This window comes from Colletes gigas, unplaced genomic scaffold (assembly GCF_013123115.1).
Source record: "Colletes gigas isolate AHSC1104 unplaced genomic scaffold, ASM1312311v1 Colletes_gigas_Sc00015, whole genome shotgun sequence".
Classification (NCBI taxonomy): domain Eukaryota; kingdom Metazoa; phylum Arthropoda; class Insecta; order Hymenoptera; family Colletidae; genus Colletes; species Colletes gigas.
This window is the reverse complement of record NW_025106644.1, coordinates 4,706,367-4,713,512: the sequence shown is the minus strand read 5'-3', so window position 1 is coordinate 4,713,512 and position 7,146 is coordinate 4,706,367.

The window sequence follows — 7,146 nt, the reverse complement described above, 5'->3', positions numbered from 1 at the left end:
CGACCCTTAGCGTGTTTTAAAACGGTACATCGAACAGTGCACAAACCGAATGCAATTGCAACTGCACCCTTTCTTCAAATAGAATTCCATTCGTTTCCCTGTTCAATCGCTACAAAAAAAGTATTATGGTACTCTTCCGGTGAAAAGTTGCAAAATCTGTGGCTTCGAAAACTATGGAATATTTCTTTGTTTTACTATCTTTTACCGAATATTCTACTCGTCTCTCAACATGTATAATATTAATGCACGAGACGCTCTGCATAAACGTTTAATGAATAAAGGAGGATACTCTGCGAAAGCAAAACATTCGGGTAACGCATGTTCTATGATAGATGCACCCAGAATCAACGATTGCACTCTTAATAATACGATATACAAACACAAAAAACGATGTAATTTTGTAAACGATTCACGAAAAGTATAGAAAAACATTGTAACACGAAGACGAACATAGTTGGACATTTCGTTGAACCAGTACCCATCTCCCTTTCCGTATATCCTTTGTAAATGTTTAAACCAAGAAAATCCTATAACTGTTATTCCGTTTGTACGATCAAAGAGAGATCTATTTTTACGGTGGCAACCAGCAAGAGTCGACGCGACCCTAATAGCATCGAACACGTTTTCGCAAAACTCTGATTTGTGGTAATCGATGTTTACGAGAATCGTAAATGGAGATTTGGCATAAACGAGCGTGCTTGACCAAGGAGTGCCAAATAATCGATAACACCGGCGCCATTTCGTCAAAGGGATTCAGAGGGTAACACCAGAGACGAGGTATACAACAAGGACACTACATTCAATGGATTTTTTCACCCTATATCTATGGGGTTCTCGAACAACATTATAATCCAAGTGTGACTCACAAATACGCATTGTTTGCATTTTGAAACATTGAAATCCTTCAATCCGTTCGGAAGTTATGATTTTTTAAACATACACCAGAAATTACGAGAAAACATATCAGGCCACACATTATATTTTCGATAAAGAATTTTTTTCTCGGAAATGCGTAAGATTTCGGGGGTACGTGTATTCACGAAAAATGATTGTAATTGACCCCTGTAACTAAAAACAATTTTTCCAAAACAATTTGAAATTTTTTAATTTTCTCAAAAAAATCCATCTACTCGAATTTTTTCCTCAAAAGTGTGTAGGATTTCGCGGATGTGTCTATTCACCAAAAATTAGTGTAATTGACTCCCCTAGTTAATAATAATTTTTTTAGGGCGATTTGAAATTTTTTAATTTCGTCGAAAAATTTCACACCTTCTCGAATTTTTTTCTCGGAAATGCGTAGGATTTCGTAGGTATGTCTATTCACCAAAAATGATTGTAATCGACTCCTGTAACTCGCAATATTTTTTTTAGAATGATTAGAAATATTTTAATTTCGACGTAAAATTGGTCCATTTTAGAATTTTTTTTCTCGAAAATGCGTAGGATTTCGAGGGGAAGTCTATTCACCAAAAATGATAGTAATCGACTCCTGCAACTGGAAATATTTTTTTTAGAACGATTTGAAATTTTTTAATTTTGACGAAAAATTTCACACCTACTCGAATTTTTTTCTCGAAACTGGGTAGGAATTCGGGGGTATGCCCATTCATCAAAAACGATTATAATTGACCCTGGTAATCGGAAATAATTTTTTTAGAACGATTTGAAATTTTTTATTTTCATCGAAAAATTTCACACCTACTCGAATTTTTTTCTCGAAACTGGGTAGGAATTCGGGGGTATGTCCATTCACCAAAAATGACTATAATTGACCCTAGTAATCGGAAATAATTTTTTTAGAACGATTTGAAATTTTTTATTTTCATCGAAAAATTTCACACCTACTCGAATTTTTTTCTCGAAACTGGGTAGGAATTCGGGGGTATGCCCATTCACCAAAAACGACTATAATTGACCCTGGTAAACGGAAATAATTTTTTTAGAACGATTTGAAATTTTTTAATTTCGTGGAAAAATTTAGGCACCTAGCACCTGGCGATTTTTCTTAAAATTTTTTGTTTCATCAAAATTGCTTGGCGGAACTAAACTAGGGAGATCGAAGGAACTTGGATTCCTTCTATCTCCCGAAATTTAGAAATATAAAAATGTGAAAAGGAGATCGATGGAAACGTAGATTCCATCTATCTCCTTTCCTGGTAATCGGCGTTACCCACGATGAAGAATGTTTTTCTTCGTGGGTAACACCGAACTGATAGCTGCGAATAACAAATTGTTGCTTAAAATATAAGGGGAAATTATACTGCCTAAAGTTTTCTAAGTTCTAAGAGTGTACAGACTTTGGACACTAACGAAATTGGTAGATTGCACTTATAAGGAAACATACCAAAGTTTCGAGCATCGACTCAATAAAATTTGACAATCGACGCTTCGGTATCTTTCCTTGTCGGTAACATGGACTCGATCCATGTTACCGACCGCAAAATGATCCGTGGATCATTCGAACCCATTATGAGAGAATTCTGTGAAAGAATTAATATTACTAATATTAATAAAATTTGCAAACGAAGTACAGAGCAGACTACATTCGATGGAACCTTCTATTTAAAGATTCTAGCGACTGTAGAAAACCTCCTTACCATTTCAACGCTATTGATTTAGCGTGGAATAAGAATTCAACGCTGTTCACGGTAAGAAATGAAACTAAGTATGCCGATAGAACCAACATGAAAGTGATCCAAACCTAAATCGATCTGTATTCGAGTGTGTGTCGAAATTTTTGTGAGAACTAAGTAAGTACACAATGAAATGCTTTTGCGATTGTTACGACAAATGGAATAGTTTCGGAAGAACATATGTGAAACTATACGAGGAAGATCGCAGCCATTAGCTCATTTTATTTGCTATGTAATTAATAACTATTAATTGCATACTAAATAATAATGACCCAGGTCTCACCACGAGGAGGTTGCTGCGAATGGAGACCCGCCCCAACCTCGCCCCAACCACCCTCCTTTGGCGAGGAATCCTAACTATACTTCGTCCAAAGAAACTAGCAATAGAGGAAGAGTTTTCGAAAGAACTGCTCGAAAGAACAGACCAAAAACTAACAAAATACATGCGTGGCAATCCACCACATGTTTTCGAAGAACGAAACTGGAATGTGCAACTGCACGTACGAACACTGACTTGTAGAATACCAATAGGTATCTTAATATCAATTGTTCCTATTTAAATGGAATCTTGTACCCTGATGGTGTCTAATAAGACACTGAAAAACCACGTACAAATCTACAACTGCACCTATGAACCTTACTTGCTAAAATACTAATACGTAACTTAATATTAATCGTGATAAGACGCCGTTCTTACAATATGTTACGATAAATGTACGCACGCGTATCTTACAAAGTATTTATAATCGCGTAATTATAATTAATACTTATATTCTAACGCAATCTGCAGAAATAATCTTCCTGATGATGTCTTTGTCAATCCCACGATGCTCTTCTAAAACGTAACTCGCAAACAATAAATACAATTCCTACAAAATAAAGAAATATGAACAGATATTTTCTTCTTGAAGATCTTCTATTGATGCCACGATGTTTTCCTGAAACATAAATTCAGACGATAAATAAAATTGTATACAACAGATGTTTCCCTAAAGGCGATAAAAATTCGATTCCATATACCACTTCCAATTTCATTCTTCGATGCTTATGTACTCTGTAAAAAGAACTTGTAGAAATGATTAGTAGCTGAAATGAAAATGTATTAGTGCACACGGAAAATAATAATAATGTAGTGTAAAAGTAAGATCATGTTCATTGATCATAGTAAAATTGATATTATAAAATTAATTTTTGAACGATTAAAGAATTTTCATTTTATTCGATGCGTGAATTAAGACGTATATATTGCAATTATTATATTTTACTGTATTGAAATCAAGATAAGATTCGTACTAAAAAAGCAATGACGATTCTACGCGGAAATTAACTCTCAATACGAAATATCCAATTGCAATTTGCATACCCTTTTGACGCAAGCATTTTATTTTCCATTAATTAAAAGAATGATCGCGAACAAACTTTAATCAATGCAAGGAATTCCGAAAATTTATAAAAAAATCCACTATTTACAAATAAATATTGCAGCCGAAAAGGTTACTATACCCCGTAAAAATGAACAACTCTAATAATAAATAAATACTGATATATATTGAAATAGTGAACTAAATCTATGATCAATTTAATTATAAAAGAGCATTATTAAATACATGAAAATTATAAATTCATAAAAATTACAAATTTGTACACGTTATGAAAGACGAAACATTTGATCTGTATAAAACAGTAATTTCGAGCAGTATTTCCATTGATAAATATATATTCTACATAGTTAGAATAAATTGTCCACTCATAAATTCAGAAAACAACCCGTGAAGTGGACCATTCTTTTTTTCGCAACGCTAATTTATGAAATAGAAAAGTATACGCGAATGGTGCTTATTATTCGTAAAACAAATGATAAAGGATTGCTTTATTAATTATATCGCGTGCACCTATATTCAATCATACGCAACACTAATTTTAATAATAACGTTGAGCCTTCTGAGGCTTTGAGGAATATCAGCTGCTTCTTGATTCTGCAGCAGTGACCAGCGTCATTTTTTGGGCAATGTATCGCAACACTACTTAATAAAAAACGCGATAAATCATGACCGCAACTCTAATTTATAATAGAAAAATTCCAAACGCGATTTAGAAGAATAAAAGCAACCGCGAATGCTGATTATTCGCAACGCTACCCTGAAAAGCAAACGCGAAAAATAGTAATTCGCAACGCTAAGATCAAACCGATCGGTGAACTCGCGACACTATTTTTAAATAATAATAAAAGCAATCGCGTATAGAATTCGCGACACTACCCTGAAAAGGAGACGCGAAAAATATTAATTCGCAACTCTACAGGCAAACGCGATTATTGTATATTTTTCGCAACTCTATCTTTAATAGAAATATTATATTTATGTTTCGCAACGCTAATTCAAATCGCGTTTTGCCCAAAAATGCTGAATCAGGTGCTGGCGTCTTCGGTTGTAGCTACAAACATACATGCACATAATAAACTAACTACTTCAAGCTACTTCAAACTACAATAGAGTGGCACATATGGGGATGAAGTTAGACGTTTTAAATAACGCAACACTAAGGGGCAAACAACGCGATAAATAAACAATCGCAACGCTAATTTATAATAGAAAAATTCCAAACGCGATTTAGAAGAATAAAAGCAACCGCGAATTCTGATTATTCGCAACGCTACCCTGAAAAGCAAACGCGAAAAATAGTAATTCGCAACTCTAATAGCAATCGCGTTTATCAATAATTCGCAACGCTATTTTTAAAGCAAACTCCCGGTTCCTAGGTTTACATAAAAACAATCGCGAATCGTGTTTATTCGCAACACTAACGTATCAACGCGATAAATATTTATTCGCAACTCTACGAGCAAACGCGAACATTGTATATTATTCGCAACTCTAACTTGAATCAGGGGCTAATGGTACATGTAAATTTACATGTACTGGCCACAAGATGATCTAACTACTTCTAGTACTACAAATGGGGTCGAATTTGGGCATTCAAAGTATCGCAACGCTAAATAAAAAATCGCACGATGAATCAAGATCGCAACGCTAATTTATAATATGAAAATTGCAAACGCGGTTGATATCCATTCTATGTACAAGAGTAAAAAAGCAACGCGAATTGTGATTATTCGCAACACTACCCTGAAAAGCAAACGCGAAAAATAGTAATTCGCTACTCTACGAGCAATCGCGTTTATCAATAGTTCGCAACGCTATTTTTAAGCAAACATTCGGTACCTATGTTTGCGGAAAACCAATCGCGAATCGTGTCAAGTCGCAACACTACTCTGAAACGGAAACGCGAAAAACAGTAATTCGCAACTCTATAAGCAAACGCGATTATTGCATATTCGCAACTCTATGTATATCATAACCGCGAGTTATGGGGAGAGATGGCTGGCATGTATGGTGCAATCATGTACCATCAGGTACATGCATACGTGAGCCAGACAAAAAAACAAACTAACTACAAAACTACTGACGAGATAAAGTGACAAAGTAGTAACAGTAATGGCTTTCCATCCTCATCCGAGGATGAAGATGAATAGCCATTTGTTGCAGCCCGCTCTTGAAACAGTTTGTCAGGGCCTCTTCGACTCCTTGAGTCTTTTCTTTCTTCGGCGGTCCTGCCGATGCCTGAAACTTACTTAAGACTTGGCTCGAGATTTCGTGCAATACGTAGTCTTCCAACAATATACGAATTGTTGAAAGAGCATACGTGGTCATCTCGAGGGGGACGAACGTTTCGAAAGGGACCTGATCACGACCGCGAGCGCGAGAGAGCGACTTTAAAAGTCGCGCGATTCGAGGAGTCGAAACTAAAGCCGAAACAAACAGTAAAAACTGTTTGAATCAGCAAGAGTTCTACTCTCGAAATCGTAACTACAGGAACAGGACTGCCACGCGAAAACGCGCCTGCCCGAATAACTAATGTGGACAGTCCTGCCCTGACCCTACCTACTTACAATTAACACACATACCAGAAAGTTACCTACCTACCTAACGCTATATTTAAAAAATTGCAAAACTCATTCTCTCAAACAAACACTCCACGGTTCTCATTCTCAATGTCCGGGCGCGACCTAAACTAGAGGGGACTCCCCGGGGTTCCCCCGACACCCGGACATAACACTTCATTCACACTCTAAATGTACGTACCAGTTTCTGAAATCGATTGACAAAGGCTAGAGACCATTGCGTATTTTTATTATATATAAAAACATTCATATGGAACGTTTTAATTTATTTATTTAATTCATTTAACGTTTAAAAGTATTAAGATTGTAAATCTATTAAGCATTCGATAATATTACTTTTGTGAATGCAACATTGACAATTATCAAATAAATGGTATAGAGAAATTTTATATTATCATTACAACTGATAAAAATCTATTCTTAGCAAATTCTGTATAGATATTATAATTGCAAAAACTTCTGAAACGATGCACTTCCCACAACCTAACCACACACACATATGTGGAAAGTACACCGTGCACGATACACTAACCAATGTCAATCGTCGATATA